This window comes from Rhinopithecus roxellana, chromosome 3 (genome assembly GCF_007565055.1).
Source record: "Rhinopithecus roxellana isolate Shanxi Qingling chromosome 3, ASM756505v1, whole genome shotgun sequence".
In the NCBI taxonomy this organism is placed as follows: Eukaryota; Metazoa; Chordata; class Mammalia; order Primates; family Cercopithecidae; genus Rhinopithecus; species Rhinopithecus roxellana.
In genome coordinates this window covers 150,412,636-150,427,317 of record NC_044551.1, presented here as the reverse complement: position 1 = coordinate 150,427,317, position 14,682 = coordinate 150,412,636, and the positions used below count along the sequence as shown (strand labels likewise).

At 49.1% G+C, this 14,682-nt stretch overlaps 1 non-coding gene across 1 annotated transcript; it reads left to right on the top strand.

Moving 5' to 3' along the window:
• Positions 1-5,202: 5,202 nt before the first annotated feature.
• On the top strand, positions 5,203-5,303 carry LOC115896721. The gene has a single exon (XR_004056622.1). It is a non-coding gene; the product is annotated as a small nucleolar RNA U13 (small nucleolar RNA).
• Positions 5,304-14,682: the final 9,379 nt, after the last annotated feature.

Below are 14,682 nucleotides of genomic sequence, written 5' to 3'. Positions count from 1 at the left end.
TCACCCAGGCTGGAGTGCAGTGGCCAGATCTCAGCTCACTGCAAGCTCCGCCTCCCGGGTTCACGCCATTCTCCTGCCTCAGCCTCCCGAGTAGCTGGGACTACAGGTGCCGCCACCTTGCCCGGCTAGTTTTTTGTATTTTTGGTAGAGACGGGGTTTCACCGTGTTAGCCAGGATGGTCTCGATCTCCTGACCTCGTGATCCGCCCGTCTCGGCCTCCCAAAGTGAAAGAAGAAATTTTCAATAATCTGCTGATTAGTATTAATTTTTTAGTGCATATCACTTCATTATTATAGGTATATGTGTGTATTTATAAATGTACACAATTTTGAACAAGATTGAGATTTTACTGTAAATATTGTTGTGTATGCTGCTTTCTAACATTTCTCCAAGTCTTAAACATTGTCCCACTGCACCATTTATGCATGGCTGCGTAGTATTCCATGGTTGGAATGTACCATCATTTGACCAATCTCTGGGATTGACACAATCCGTTCCTTGGAGAGGGCGTTGATTGTGAACTCTGCTCAGATGTGTTTACAACACAGCCAGCTGGTGGGCAAAACCAATTAACCTCTCCCTCCTCCTGGGCTAGGAGGGCAGACCAGCGAGGAGGGTAATGAGAGCCCGGCCTTAGGGCACTGGGGGATCTGAATGAAGCCACAAAGCAGTGAGAATGCAGATAAAGGGACAAATGAAGGAGGTGCCACAAGCTCTGTGAGTGCCCAGAGGTGGGTTTTGGGGGAGCGGGAGTCATAGATTCTGAGTCTGTGTGTGAGAGAATGCACTTTGATAGGAATAGAGATAAGGAAGCCAATGTTCGGATTCCATTTTTGCTTTAGAAAAAACACCCCACAAAACCAAAAACCTGTCTTCATATGCACACAAAAATATGCGGAAGACTATAAACCAAAATGTTAATGTGATTTCTGAGTGGTGATATTATGAGAGATTCTCATTTTCTTCTTATGACTTTTCTGTATTTTTTGAATTTTCTATAATGAACATCTATTACTTTTGTAATAAGAACATGGAAGAGAAGACTAGGGAAGTCACGGGGAGTAGTTGTTCTGGGTGAAAGGTGCTCGATGATTCCGTTTAGTTGTGCTTTGGTGACGAGGCCCCATGACATTTAGGAGAAGACGGTCAGAATTCAAGGGGTGAATCTATGAATCTTTCTCTTGAAAATGCCCCTGGCCAGAGTGAGCATTCTGCCCGTGGGTTGATGACCCTGGGCTCCTTGGCAGTTGATCGAAGGACCCTTGCTGGGTGAGAGAGGGTGCTGGCAGGGATGGGCGCTGTGGCCTGGCCTCCGCAAGCCTGGTGTGTGTGTGTGTGTGTGTGTGTGTGTGTGTGTGTGTGTGTGTGTGTCTGTATGTGTGCACATTTGTGTGTTCCCAGCCTAGTCAATGCATGAAGTGACTGTGAAGGCTGAGCCCTGATGTGGGCTCCATAGGTCTTCGTGAGGGGCTTTGGCAGGCAGCAGGCATCCAAGCCCAGAATCCCCTCCCAGCTGAGGCTGATTAGAAGGGAGTCAGAACTATTAACCTCTCCTCCTTCTCCTTGGCTTTTGCTCATTGCAATGCCCTGCGGAAGGAACCTTGAAAGACAGCGCTCAAATGAGTTTCAGTGACAGCTATCTAATCTGACGCTGAAGGGGCTGTGCTGGTTTTTTATTAAACTTCATTACTTTCAATTACAAAAGAGTGGGTTTAGTGGGTGTATGCCTTAAACCTAATTGAACTGTTTCTCCTATTCTTCTCCCTAGTGTGAAACATTCTCACCTTTGGGGGAGAAAAAATTTCTTCATTTTAAGGAAACATGTTTATCCTTGAAGGGCATTAAGAATTGAAGAAAACCTGATGGGCCTGGTGTGGAAGTGAGGGAAGCAGCGGCTGCAGCACAGAGAGTCAGTAATCCTGGAGGCCCTTGAAATCCAGCACCAGCGGGGAGGGTCTGTAGTGCCAGCTCCAAGGATTCCTGGATCCTTGATGGAATTCCATAGGCTGGTTTCTCTGCCTGGACTGAGAAGCTGCTTCATAGTGAAAGCTTTACAAAGCTGATGGAGGGCCATCAGCTGAGGCTGGAATGACAATGGATTAGTTCCCAGCTAGCAGATCTCTTTCTCTCTTCTCTTCCATTCTTTCAACAAGATTTCTGGTCTGGACAAAAGTGATGATGGCTGGAAATGATGCTTGAAGGGTGCTGAGCTAAGTAGGCTGAACTTCCATGGGGGCCTCCCAGGGGTTTCATCATGAGTGTGTGGTGGAGGGACTGGGGCATGTCAGGCGGGGTGCCAGGAAGCTCAGTGTTGTACTCGCAGTCACCAGTTTGTTTTGTAATGTTTTTTCCTAAAGCATTTCTGCAGGAAGTCTGATTTTTAGAAGGCATGCATTCCAGTGAATGGCAAGAAATGGGCTGGGGATGAGGAAGCAGGGTCCTTGAGGCTGTTGCTGTGTCACGGGGGATCTGGAGGGCCACGTTGCCCTTCCTGTGCAGGAGACCACCTTACTTCCTTTACCATTATGTAATGGCCTTTCTTTGTCTCTTTTGATCTTTGTTGGTTTAAAGTCTGTTTTATCAGAGACTAGGATTGCAACTCCTGTTTTTTTTTTTGCTTTCCATTTGCTTGGTAGATCTTCCTCCATCCCTTTATTTTGAGCCTATATGTGTCTCTGCATGTGAGATGGGTCTCCTGAATACAGCACACTGATGGGTCTTGACTCTATCCAATTTGCCAGTCTGTGTTTTTTAACTGAGACATTTGGCCCATTTACATTTAAGGTAAATATTGTTATGTGTGAATTTGATCCTGTCATTATGATAGCTGGTTATTTTGCCTGTTGATGCAGTTTCTTCCTAGCATTGGTAGTCTTTACAATTTGGCATGTTTTTGCAGTGGCTGGTACTGGTTGTTCCTTTCCATGTTTAGTGCTTCCTTCAGGAGCTCTTGTAAGGCAGGCCTGGTGGTGACAAAATCTCTTAGCATTTGCTTGTCTGTAAAGGATTTTATTTTTCCTTCACTTATGAAGCTTACTTTGACTGGATATGAAATTCTGGGTTGAAAATTCTTTTCTTTAAGAATGTTGAATATTCACCCCCACTCTCTTCTGGCTTGTAGGGTTTCTGCCAAGAGATCCGCTGTTAGTCTGATGGGCTTCCCTTTATGGGTAACCCGACCTTTCTCTCTGGCTGCCCTTAAGATTTTTTCCTTCATTTCAACTTTGGTGAATCTGACAATTATGTGTCTTGGGGTTGCTTTTCTCGAGGAGTATCTTTGTGGTGTTCTCTGTATTTCCTGAATTTGAATATTGGCCTGCCTTGCTAGGTTGGGGAAGTTCTCCTGGATAATATCCTGAAGAGTATTTTCCAGCTTGGTTCCATTCTCCCCATCACTTTCAGGTACACCAAACAAACATAGATTTGGTCTTTTCACATAGTCCTATATTACTTGGAGGCTTTATTCATTTCTTTTTACTCTTTTTTCTCTAAACGTCTCTTCTTGCTTCATTTCATTAATTTGATCTTCAATCACTGATACCCTTTCTTCCACTTGATCGAATCAGCTGCTGAAGCTTGTACATGAGTCACGTAGTTCTTGTGCCATGGTTTTCAGCTCCATCAGGTCATTTAAGGTCTTCTCTACACTGTTTATTCTAGTTAGCCATTCGTCTAATCTTTTTTCAAGGTTTTTAGCTTCCTTGAGATGGGTTCAAACATCCTCTTTTAGCTCGGAGGAGTTTGTTATTACTGACCTTCTGAAGCCTACGTCTGTCACCTCGTCAAAGTCCTTCTCCATCCTGCTTTGTTCTGTTGCTGGCAAGGAGCTGCGATCCTTTGGAGGAGAAATGGCACTCTGGTTTTTAGAATTTTCAGCTTTTCTGCTCTGGTTTCTCCCTGTCTTTGTGGTTTTATCTACCTTGGTCTTTGATGTTGGTGACCTATGGATGGGGGTTTGGTGTGGATGTCATTTTTGTTGATGTTGACGCTATTCCTTTCTGTTTGTTAGTTTTCCTTCTAACAGTCAGGTCCCTCAGCTGCAGGTCTGTTGGAATTTGCTGGAGGTCGACTCCAGACCCTGTTTGCCTGGGTATCAGCAGCAGAGGCTGCAGAACAGCAAATATTGGTGTCTGATCCTTCCTCTGGAAGCTTCATCTCAGAGGGGCACCCAGCTGTATGAGGTGTCTGTCGACCCCTACTGGGAGGTGTCTCCAAGTTAGGCTACATGGAGGTCAGGGACCCACTTGAGGAGGCAGTCTGTTTGTTCTCAGAGCTCAAATACTGTGCTGGGAGAACCACTGCTCTCTTCAGAGCTGTCAGACAGGGATGTTTAAGTCTGCAGAAGTTTCTGCTGCCTTTTGTTCAGCTATGCCCTGCCCCCAGATATAGAGACCTCCTTACTTCGTTTTTTGCTGAGGGAGGCTGATATGGGGACACATGGATAGTCATCTGATCTCCCCAGACCAGAGCCAGAGGGGTGGTGGCATGATTCAGAGAAGTGAAGTGTGGAGTAGTGTCCTGGCTGAGAGGATGCTGATTACTTGGTTCCCTACCTTTTATTTGAATCTGAAGGAAGACAGAGAAGAAGGGGCACAGAAGGGAGAATTTGCTATTCTGGTGTAGCTGTTGGAGAGAAGTGGGTGCTTGTTCTGGAGCCTGGTTTACCATCTGTCTGACTCTAGGAAACTTGGGGTCCTAGCTCTGAATTCCACTGTGAAATCTGGGTCCCTGGGGAATCAACAGAGAGCCTCATCCTTAATCAGAGCTAACAATACCGGTTCTCTCTTTCTGCTGTCTTGAAGACCAGAAACCTCTCATATTGATTGCCTGGGTCATATCTAGCTGTGTGCCTACTTGGGCCTTCTGAGGCCATCTACTCCCATTAGGCCCCCTGTCTTCTGGTTCCCTAGTCCAGGGCTCAGAGTCCAATGCCAACACCATAGGAAAGCCTTGAACACCCTGAAGACTCTGCCAGTGGGAGGGTTCTTGGAGAACCCACGATGGTAGGTGGTGGGGATGAGGAAGTCCAGAGCTGCTATTTGAATTGTGTCATTGTTTTATTAAAGTTTAAAATTTAATAAAACAAAATTTATGAGAGATGTTCCAGCTCCACGTACATCATTCAACTTCTCGCTGACACAGCGTGTTAGCAAGTACACAGCCCAGCCTCCCGTCTCTGGATGTCAAAAATGGTAAGGCTTGATCTTTTGTATTTCCTAAGTGTGATGATTGAGTTTTCATACTCATGTGAGGTGTGCCTCCTTTAAGCCTCATTATGACGTGAGCATATTACCCATCTGACGTTAAAAAAAAAGAAAGCTTGTGGTTGTTTGAGGATTTATAGGGTTGTGAGTGTGCTGGTGTCATGGTCCATATTTGCCAGGGCTGGGAGTGGGACAGAGCCTGGGTGGGATGGAGCCTCACGTCCTTGGTGCTGCTGTTGGAGGCCCCAGAGTCTCAGTCCACCAAACATTTCTGCCTCCATTACAGCAGCATGTCCTTGAACCAGTTGTGGAGGATAACCTGACAGTGCTTACCTACCCACGGGGGAAGGAGTGGAGCATAGCCAAGAAGGAACCGATTGCACAGCCACACAGCCAGATCCTGGCTCTGCTGGTTACTTGCTGTAAAATGGCAATAACAAGAGACCTTCTTCCCTCATTGGGTTATAGCCAGATAGTGCCTGTGAGGTATTATCAGTGAGCACTGAATGTGTGGTCACTTTTCATTGTATGCTAGATGCTTGCTGGGCATTAGGTCACTGCTTCACAGAGCATGCAGTCAAAATAAGATTGGAAAGTTCACAGACATCTGAAATACTTTGAGGTGTGCGAAGTCCTGAGAGGAGCCAATAGAGTACGTGTGCCTGTGTGTGCACATGTAATCTGGGGTGACTTCTAGAAGGAGGAGATTTTTGATGTGGCCTTTAGAGAGGTGGGAAAGATTTCAATTAAAAGATCTCGAGAAATTTGACAAACACTACTTCAGCCAGGTGACCAATATAGACATCAACAATGATAAATCATGTTGATAGTATGTACTCCAGGTATGATATGATGAAAATGGCACTTCACCTCTGTGGTTTTCCACCCATAAACCCAGTTTAATAATGACGAAAACATCAGACAAATTCTGATAGAGGATATCATTCTATAAAACATCCGACCAGTACCCTTCAATACGGTTGAGGTCATCAAAACCCAGCAACGTATGAGAAAAAATCTCACAGCCAAGAGAAGCCTAAGCAGATGTGACAACTAAGGGTAACTGGGGTCCTGGAGAAGATCCTGGAACAAGAAAAGGACATCAGGCAAAAACTACTAAAATCTGAATAAAGTATGGACTTCAGTTAAAAAACAACAGGAAGTAAGCTCATTTTCTCTGAAAAGGGAAGATTCAGAAGAGTTTAGCCTATGATAGTTCTAAGGGGGTCTTAACAGTGATTAACTCATTTATGCCTGAGGTGGTAATTTTTTTGAATTTGAAAAATCAGACCTTGGTGATGACCTTGAGCAGTAGGATATAAATAACTCCCACATGCTTAGCGTTCCAAGAATGGAATGCTAGGCATAAATGGAGGCATTAGCCAAAGGCTAGAACTGCAGCCATCACTGATGAATGTTGTTAATAATAACAGCAGTAACTAACAAGACCAAGTGAGGCTGACTACACAGGTGTCTACTGGCCGGGGTTTGGCCTCCTTCCTGACATGCCTCTTAGAGTGTGTGTGTGTGTGGGACACACCATTCTTTAGTTAATCTCACTGACTGCCCAGAGCAGGGCAGGGTTCCCTACCCCATGGAAGTCACACACAGCCTGGTGGCACAGGGCGTGATGAGTGTTGTGAAAAGGGGACACCAACCTAGCCCTATAATGGATGAGGGAGGCCTCCTGGACCAGGTAATGTTCAGGGGAGCCTGCGGAGGGGAGTCAGTCAGCATGCACACAGACCTCTGTAGGACGGCGGCTCCAAGGGGACCCCCGGCACCAGTGCTTGGTCTCTGCTCAGACCCTCCCCTCCTCAGATCCGAGCCCACCATCAGGGACAGAACAGAGCCCCTCAAAGCAGCTGGGGTGACAACAGTTCTTTAAAAATCAAAGAGATTGTTACAGTTTGGCCCAGATTTCTGGGACGGACGGAGCAGCAAGACATTTGCATGAAGGCCTCGGAGGGTCTGGAGCTCTCGGCTGTCATTTATAGCTTTCCTTTTAATCATGCTTTATTTCTAAATATCTTTCTAATGTATAATACAAGCTTAGGCTCTTGCGGCCATAGCCTCCCTTTCAGCACTGTTTCTAAAATCCCATTTACGGAGGACAAATAGCTTTTGGGTCAAAGAGTCTTCGCCTCTTCAAAGAAGCAGTTAGCCGGCTGTTCTCCCCTGACTGTGCCTATCTGTGGTTGAAGCGACGAAGTGAGATTATTTTATTTCCATTTAAAATCTCTGGGGGTCTGGCTGTCGAGGGAGGTAGCTGCTTTCTTTGTTGGCTGCTTTTCCTCCTGAAAGTGCTGTGTAGGTTTCTTGGGGTGGGGGAAGCGGGTAGGCAGTGGCACTGGCAGGGGTCCTATCTCCACTCAGCTGTCCCCATCTTGGCCTGAGGAACTGTGCCCAGCATTTCTCTGAACTTCAAAGGCGCTCTCAGCAGGATATTTGCGGTCGTGGCTCAGGAGGGTGTGTTTGCTGAGTCTGAGTATTTGTGTGTGTCAGTGCCCCAGGCCATGTGGTTGGCTGGATTTGTTAAGAAGCATGCTCACTCCACGAGCCAGAATTTTTGGAGTACCAACTGCATATACCAGTCACTGGTCAAACAAAGATGCCATGTTACCTCCCAGTTTCCCTTGGGAATGGGGAAGGATGTGGTTCTGTGGGAGCTTGGAGGAGTGGCACCTGGCTCAGCTGGGGAGGGCCTCCTGGAAGAAGTGATGTCTAATTTGAACTCTCAAGGATGAGCAGAGGTCACCCTGCTGGCACTTTCCTCCTCCAGGAGAGAAGCAGGGGGCACTGGGTCTGCCATGTGCAGGCCTGGCACCATGAGAGGAATGCTATGAGATATGAGGACACACATGGTCAGACCCATGGAGCTCAAAGGACTGTGGAGGTGACAGCAAGGGGCCGCTGGCACCAGGGCCCACCTGACATGATGAAGTTGTCTTAGGCTGGGGAGGGGAGACTGGGAGTGTTTCTTTTCCTCAGACCCTTGGACCAGTTGGGGGACAAAATAGCTTGGGAAAAAATAGTACGTACTGTATCACTGAGCAAGGAGAGCTTGACCAAGAGGTGGTTCAGTGGGCAGGGTAGGGGATTACTTACTTTTATTAACTTCATCAAGGCCCAAAGGAAGATGAGTGAGTGCCCTCATATCAAGGGTGATGTAGGGGCCAGCGACCTCTCCTGCTGGGACCCTCTTCTGGGGATTGCTGGGAGATGGCATGGCCATCAGACCCACCTTCCCTTTCCAGCTGGTGCGGAAGGAGTCCACAGGTTCTTTTTGCCTCTGTTTAACCTAAAAGCTCCCTCCAGTGCCTGGGGTTGCTTGGTTCCTGGCTGGGGTTTGGAGGACTTGTGGGTACCTCCTTCAGGGACGTGAGACAGGCAGGCACTGAGGACCCCTGGCTCAGGCTCTGTTGTTTGACTGAGACAAGACTGCCTCTTGACCAGGGCCTGGAAGAGTCCAGGGCATTGGTGGGAGGTTCACTGCTCTCTCAGAGAACCAGGCCCTTGAGCTGTGTGTGTGGCTCCCTGGAGGCTGGACCAGGCGCTGTGCCCATTGGTGCCCCAAAGGGGAGCCAGAGGTGGGCAGTTGGCTCACCTGGCATCTACTGGTGCAGCAGCATCACAGGACCAGGGATTGGAAAGCTCAGGTCCTGGCTTAGGGATTTGCTGGGTTATATTGTCACCTAGCCTGGCTTTACCTTTGTCCTCCTGCTCCTTTTCCTCCTCCTGCCACAGCTTTGATGTCTGTAAAGCGTAGGCAACTAAGATTATATGTGGCATTCAGTGCTTCGCTAGTATAGGCTGGTGTTCAAACCTCGTGCCCCACCCTGCTCCTGAATTCTACAAAGTTCACTTCCCCCAAATCCCTACTGGGCCTCAGAGATCCAGGAAGGGGCCAGACCAAAATACCCACCAGGACTGGCCTCTCTGGTGCTTCAGCTCTTGAAGCACAGGGAAAAGAGCAAAGGATGTGAAGATGAACTCAGCAGCAAGGACCTGAAAATAGCTACTCTGGCAGCGTGAGACGCATGGGCAGCACTACTTCTATCTGCCTGCGTTTCCTCAGTTCACAGGGACAGCAAAGTGCTCTTCCTAAATAGGGCCAGATGGTTCAGGGTGGTTTGGGAGTGGGGGTAGAGCCCCTGCCAGCCTACCCAGCCCCCCAGGAGGCTCTGTGTGAACAGTGAACATCAAGACTCTCCTGTTGGAGCTCTCTGGAGGGCTCAGGCCCCACCCTGGGGAGCCAGGTATTACTGCCTGAACACTCTAGGTTTCTGCTCTGCAGAATCCAATGTTGACAAGCCCCATAAGCTGGGAATAGTGTCTTGCCCAGATTCTGGCCTAGTGATGGGCAGGCATTGCTGTACCCATTTTATTGGTGGAAAGGCCTAGGTCCAGACTTTACTTGACTCTCTTTAGGCAGAGCTGAGTCTAGAACTCATTACTATGCTCTTTCTGTATTGTCGTCCCAAGGTGGGTCACCCAGTGGCGGCTCCTTGATTTTTCTTCTTTCCTCTCATATTCTTTTCCTTTTCTCCCATCCCCTGGAGCTGCACTGTCCAGAACAGCAGCCACTAGTCACATGTGGCCACTGAGTGTGGAAATGTGGCTAGTTCAGATTGACATGTGCTGTAAGGGTAAAATCCACCCTGCAGTTTAAAGACTTAGTACAAGAAAAGAATGTGAGCTATCTCGTAAGTACTTTTTTATATTCATTATATGTTGACATAATACTCTTTTAGGCACATTGGGTTAAATAAAATACATTATGACAATTACTTTTTGATGTGTTTGGGAGACACTTTAAAATGACTTATGTGGCTCTGCTTCTGTTTCTGCTGGGCAGTGCTACTCTTGAGCTTTGCTACTCAAAGTGTGGTCTGTGAACCAGCAGCATGGGTGTCACCTGGGAGCATGTGGGAAATGCTGAATTTCAGGTGCTACTCCAGACCTGCTGAGTCCACACTGGCACTTTTACAGGATTCCTAGATGATTCTACAGTTCGAGAAACTCAGAGCTCAGCTGAAGCTAGATAGCACCCTGCTTGCTGTGAGCCTGAGTCCACTTGTAAAACAGGAGTCCTGGCTGGGCGCGGTGGCTCACGCCTCTAATCTCTGCACTTTGGGAGGCTGAGGTGGGTGGATCACCTGAGGTCAAGAGTTCAAGACCAGCCTGGCTAACATGATGAAACCCCATTTCTACTAAAAATACAAAAAGCCGGGGGTGGTGGTGTGCGCCTATAATCCCAGCTACTCGGAAGGCTGAGGCAGGAGAATTGCTTGAACCCGAGAGGTGGAGGTTGTAGTGAGTCAAGATCCCGCCACTGCACTCCAGCCTGGGCAACAAGAGTGAAACTCCATCTTAAAACCAAACAAACCAAACAAGACTCCTGACCCCAAAAGTCCTTCCTAGAATCCTGAGTCAGAGCAGCAGCAGGCTGAGGGCTGTGACAAAGGTTAATCCTCCTCCCACCCCCTGGCATTAGCTCTGAGGGTGGAAATTTCATCTTGAGGACTGGGAGAGGGACCTTGGGGAGGACCCCTCAGGCCTCAAGGACCGTAGGTGAGGTCACAGTGACTGAGGGAACTCCCTCAGGGAAGGTAGGAGCAGTATAGGCTTGAATCTTTCAATTCAAAGACCTTTCAAAAGGAACACTGGAAAGTTTTGGGATTTGTAGTCAACCAAAACAGACCCTTACCACAATAACCCCAGCAGCGTCAAACACAGTCTCAATGTTTGCCTCAGCATGTTTGAACAGTGTTTGCCCATCCACACCCTGCTTTGTGACTTTCCCCAAGGTGTAATTAATGACTTGTTGGGCTTGACAGATGCAAACATGTTCTGAGTCTCCAGGTCCCAGACGCCAGGGAAAGTGTGGAGACACAGGGGGTGGGCGGCAGGACTGCCGCGTGTAGCTATCCTCAGGACATGACCTAATCTGACCCCCCCTGCCAGGGCCCTCTGCCTGGCCTGTTCTCTGAGATTTGCCCCAAGGCTTTGGTGTGGGGCTGGTTTGCTGCCAGGAGAGAGGCACTGATGCCCAGCAGCTCATAGTCACGCCGATGGTTGTGGCCGCCTTTATTCTAAAGTCACAGTCTGTTGCCATGCCTCAAGTCTTTGTCCCCTGCCACCTGAGTTTAGGGGGTGGGATAAGGGTTTTAGGTGACGTCTCCACCTGCCAAGAATCTATTCCTAAAGAGGTTGATTCTGGTCACCTGAGTCTGACTCTCATTTGCAGATTTTGCAAAATCTGACCTTTTTTTTGTGTTTGGAGACAGGGTCTCACTTTGTCACCCAGGCTCGAGTATAAGTGATGTGAACATGGCTCACTGTAGCCTCGACCTCCAGGGCCCAAGCAATCCTCCTACCCTCAGCCTCCCGAGTAGCTGGGACTGCAGGCATGCACCACCATGCCTAGCTAATTAATTTTTTTTTTTTTTTTTTTTTTTTAAGAGACAGGGATTCACCATGTTGCTGTCTGGTCTCGAACTCCTGGGCTCAAGCAATCCTCCTGCCTCGGCCTCCCAAACTGTTCCCAGCTGAGGGGACCTAAGAGTAAAGGCTCTGGAGGAGTAAGGGGCCCTGGGTGGAGTGGAGAAGGCTGGTGAGACAGGGTGAGGGGCCCCCTGTACAGGCCTGGGAATGGGGAGCTGGAAGAAGGTGGACTTTATCTGGAAGGCTGTCGGTGTCATTTGGGGTTATGGTGTTTTAATTGCGATGCGTGGATTTTCATATAAACTTGATTCTTCAAATCAAAAGCCAGTTTGTTTTTGTTTCCTCTCTGGGCTTGAAGAGCTCATTGAAAGCAGCTGGATCAGGGCAAGGCCCCAGGCCTGCTTCTCCCTTAAGGCTTTTGGGCAGCAGCTCTGGCTGGGAGCTTTACAAAGGCAGATCCCATTTCTCTGGGTCCACTGATCTGGGGGTGGGGTCCAGGAATCTGGGTGCCCAGAACCAGGGTGAGGAAATAACCTGGTGGGTAATGGGATTTGCTTTGTCTCCGTAGTTGGGAGCTTTACGAAGAGGAGATTTTTTTAGGAGAAGCCATAAGAAGGTCTGAGGAAGGGCCTTCTTTGGATTGGAAGTGAATTATTGCTACTTGGTGAAGAGAATGCTTTTGCAAATACCTATTCCATGCTGTGTGGCCTGGGGAAAGACTGCTCCTGAGCCCCTCAGTCCATCCCTTGCACATCCACAGTACCTGAGCCCACTGCTTTCTTCTCCACTTGGCCAGGTGTGGAGGCTTTGCCTGGGAGAAGAGCTGCCAGATGCTGTAGAAGTCTTCTCTGGTATGTGGGGGAAGGGGAGTGAGATTAGAACCAAGGTCCAGTTATCAGCAGAAAGGCTGCCTACACACAAAGACGGGGAAGTGGAGGATCTTCAATCTGTGTGTGGTGGGCAGGATTCCGAGATGGCAGGATTCCATGATTCCCACCCCTGCTGTACATGGCCTGCACAATGCCCCTGCCCCTGAGCGTGGTGGGACTGTGGATAGGAGGGGATATCACCTACCCCCACCCCGATTAGATTATGCAGTTTAAGACTGAAGGGAGACTCTCCCACTGGCTTTGCAGAAGGAAGCTACCATATTGTAGCGGGGCCGGGAGCTAGGACCTGAGACAGCCTCTAGGAGCAGAGAGTGAGCCCTAGCCAGCAAGAAAGCAGAGACCTCAGTCCTACAGCTGCAAGGAACAGAAATCTGCCAAGAGCCTGATTGAGATGCACCTGGAAGTGGATTCCGCCCTCATCAAGCCTCCCACTGCGAATGTGGCCCACCTGACACCTTGACTTCAGCCTGGTGAGCCCGAGCAGAGAATTTAGTCACGCCTGGACTTCTGACCTACAGAACGGTGAGATGATTAATGAGTGTTGTTTTAAGCTGCTAAGTTTGTGGTAATTTGTTATATAGTAATGGAAATATAGCAGGGAACACCTCTGAGTTTCTGGTGGTCTCTGGGTCCTTGGAAGTCAGGGCCTGCAGGGCTGTGGCCATGGTGGCTCAGTTCCCGGTGGCCAGTCTAGAGCCCTGGGCTCCCTGGCTTACCTCCCACAGAGCCCCCAGTCACATGGCAGCCTACTTTTTATGGCCTGGCACAGCCATATTTTATTGTCAAATTAGTAGGAATAACAGCAGCATTTTAGTGGCTGATTGGGAGCCGTATATTAGCGATTGTATTAATAAGTGCACAGTGACAGGAGACCAGTGAGAGTGAGAAAATGAGACACAGTATTTATCCCCAGTGCAAAATCTTTTTTATTATTAAAGACATTGGGTTAACTGAGGATAGATTTAATGCCTGCTGGTAATGTTATTGGATAATCAGCGGCCTAGGGTCCCCACCGCAGCCTGAGCTCTGGAGCTCTCATCTGGGGCCATTGGGTATCTTGGAGAAGCCCCAGAGCTGGAAAGTTGCAGATGTGGACACTTTCTCCAGACTCTCCCCTGGGGCCTGCTGCTCCCTGTGGGTGAATCCAGGGCAGCTGATATGACACGGTGAGTCCCTCACTCATTTGGACATAAGCAACTTGAAGTTTGTGCAAGTGCTAGGCATCTGAAGAAAGAGATTGCAGGCACAGCATCAGAATCCGTGCAGGTCCATCCTGGACTTGGGACTCGCTGCTGGAAGCTTTGTTTCTCTAGGGGAAGCTGCCCAGGAGAAGGCTGTACGCCGGGAGGGTCTTGCGTTCTGGGGCCAGCCAGCCTCTGCACCTCACCAGTACCCTGTTACGTCTGGTGCCCAGCTGGTTTTGCACCACATGTGCCCAGCCTTGCAAAGGGGCTGCATATGCTTGGCACTGGCTGGAGGAGCCCCAGGGCTAAGGGCCACCCAGTGGGAGGCATTTGGGCTGGCGAGGGCACTGGACTGAGATTCCCTGCAGGCTCTTAGTCCTCTGAACATTTTAGAGGAGGGAAGGAGGGTGGAAGATGAGACAGGAGAGAAAGGCACAGAATCCAGAAATGCCGGCAGCCAGTGGTCCCGGCCAGGCCTGCCTCCTATGGACAGGTAAGCCCTAGACCCCTTTGCTGCTTCCCCGTGGTGCTCCTTGGCAGCCCTGCTCAGCCCTTTTTTTGCTAGTCTCTCTCAAGTACTCAGGGGTGAGCTTCTTTTTGCACCTTCCACCTGCTCTCTCAGCAGACCCTGCGAGGAGAAGGCAAGTGATGGCAGGTGAAGGGCTCATGTGATGTTGTTGACAGGGAACATGGCATAAGGGAAAGAATGTGGGCTTTGGAGCACCATCACCTGGGGCCTTCCCCGCTGGCCCTGTGCTGTGTGTTGGGTGGCATTGGCTCTGGGCACACGGCTAGCGGCCCTGTGCTGTGTGTTGGGTGGCACTGGCTCTGGGCACATGGCTAGCGGCCCTGTGCTGTGTGTTGGGTGGCATTGGCTCTGGGCACACGGCTAGCCTCTCTGAGCCTTACTGTCCTCTACTGTCAACAACACCATCTCCACCTCACAGTGGGGAGTGG